Here is a 2,500-nt window from a genome sequence, read left to right on the forward strand (position 1 = left end):
AAAAATTATTTATAAAATGAAAATTGTCTCCAGGAATTAACTCAAATATGAGGATAATGAAGTGCTGCACATGGTTTTAGGCATATTTTTAAAATGATAATAACAATAGTATTGTTACTCTCTCTCCCTCTGTCTGTCTGTCTGTCTGTCTGTCTGTCTGTCTGTCTGTCTGTCTGTCTGTCTGTCTGTCTGTCTGTCTCTGTCTCTGTCTCTCTCTTCCTAATATATGTATGCATGCATGTGTGCGTGCGAGTGTTTGCGTGTATATGTATGTATCTCTCTATATAACTATATGTATGTATATAGGTAGGCATATATATATATGTGTGTGTGTGTGTGTATACATATACACAAATATACACACACACGCATATATTTACATATATAAAATCATATTATATATATATATATATATATATATATATATATATATATATATACATATATATATATATATATACATAAGATTAGAAATATACATACGGTATATATATCGTACATATCATGGTTTGTATATCATATAATATATATAAAACAAAATATATAATGTGCACATTATGTGCGTGCGTGCGCGCATGTATGTGTGCGTGTGTGTTTGTAAATGCTCCTAAGCACACGCACATAAATACATTTTGTGTATAAATTAGACGCATAAAGAAAAGGACCTATAATGGAATGACCAGTATGCAGTTCTACTATACATGTCACAGAAGGAACCACAGAGCTATAAGAAATTAAACAAAATGTCTACTCATCTTTTGATTGCTGCTCAGCAAGCACGGAATATTTGAAAGGTTGTCGAGTTGCAATCAAAGACTGGTGAAGGCAAAATAACAACAACAAAAGGATTTTACAGTCGTGTATTTTTATCGTTTTGGAATTTGTCTCGTGGTAAGTATATCTTCACTAATATTATTTTGAAAATAAATTTGTTTATTTATTTATTGGTTATTGTTGTTGCTTTAACGTCAGTGAAAAAAAGTTCTATGATTTATTTCTGCGCTGTTAAGTAATGACACAATTTGTACTGCACATCGTTGCGTAGTATTTCTGCAATATTCCTGCTTTGTTTATTGTCTAATTATACGCTGCTATTTAAGTATGATGTCATTATATCAATAAATGTTTAATAGATCATGTTTATAGAGCAGTATATAGATTTTATTAAATTATGATATATATTTAAGTGACAGTATACGAAGTGCATTCAAACGGTATCCGACACTATTTTTTCCCGCCAAAACTAATGTAACGTGGGAAAAATCCACTCTTCCTACGCATGCGTGAACATTTTCGCGGCGGTAAGCCCTGTCATTCTCCAATTGTTACGCCTAGTGTGCAGGCGCGTAGCACGCGTTCATCGGATTTTCATTTTCACCGAACGCACCAAATAAGAAATATTGCATCAAGTTTTGCCAATAACATGATGACACTCTAACTCATCCCATCCAGAAGATTCAGCAGGCCTTTGACGATGATGTCACGGGTAAGACTCAGATCAATGAGTGGTAAGCCAACTTCAAACATGGCCGTCCTCAAGCCAAAACAAGCAACCGATTGAGAAACTTTCGGCAGTCATGGATGACCGTCGTGTAAAATAAAGTCGGTTAATTTTTTAACGCACCTCATATTCTTTATTAAAATAATGTTTAAATGACAATAGAAACTTTGATTAAAGTAATAAAATATTGTTTAAATAAATGACAATATATACTTTGATTAAGATAATGTTACATGTTTAAATAACAATATATCCTTTGGTTATAATATCACAAATTTAAATGATATCATATGCATTGATTAAAATAATGTCACATATTTAAATAGTATAACCTTTGCTATTGCAATGACACTATATACTTCAATTACAATTATGTTATATGTCTAAATGATAAAATACATTTTCACTAAAATAAAGTCATATGATTAAATAAATGTCAGTATGTACGTTGGTTAAAATAATGTCATATATTCTAATGACCCTATATACTTCGATTGACATAATATTATATATTTAAATGGTAGTATAAATTTTCACCAAAATGTCGTATGATTAAATAAATGACTGTATATAGGTTGATTAAAATAATGTTATATATTTCAATGACTATATATTTTGATTAAAATAATGTTATATGTTTAAATGACTATAATTTTTCAATAAAATGTCACATGACTAAATAAATGACTGCATATCAGTGATTAAAATAAAGCCATATTCTTTAATGGCTTATATACTTTGATTTTTATTTTTTACTTGCCGAGTCTAGACGAAGGGGCATTGACTTTTGAAGGCACTCACGCCCCGCTGAATTTAATGCTTTTAATATTATTAATGTTCCATTTGAACATTGCAGGTCAGCACCTGCAGGAAAAACATGAGTAAGAAGAATATTTCAGAGAGCCGATGTCCTGGGGGAAAGAAATGACTGGGAAACGTGGGTAGTGTGGACTGTTGGGGTTCGACGCACAAAGAATGACGAGGCGTGGGAAGACGAAT

The 2,500-nt window shown here is 31.4% G+C and overlaps 1 long non-coding RNA gene across 3 annotated transcripts in view; it reads left to right on the forward strand.

Annotated features, from left to right (window-relative positions):
• Positions 1-2,500, forward strand: part of LOC149135399 (uncharacterized) — a 52,954-nt gene that overhangs the window by 50,194 nt on the left and 260 nt on the right. For all 3 annotated transcript variants that reach the window (XR_016241812.1, XR_016241811.1, XR_016241813.1), the window contains exon 4: positions 648-2,500. This exon is cut by the window's right edge and continues 260 nt beyond it. This is a non-coding gene — a long non-coding RNA (uncharacterized LOC149135399). The remainder of the gene's footprint in view (positions 1-647) is intronic.

Source organism: Octopus bimaculoides, chromosome 5 (assembly GCF_046866305.1).
Source record: "Octopus bimaculoides isolate indiv1 chromosome 5, ASM4686630v1, whole genome shotgun sequence".
NCBI classification, from domain to species: domain Eukaryota; kingdom Metazoa; phylum Mollusca; class Cephalopoda; order Octopoda; family Octopodidae; genus Octopus; species Octopus bimaculoides.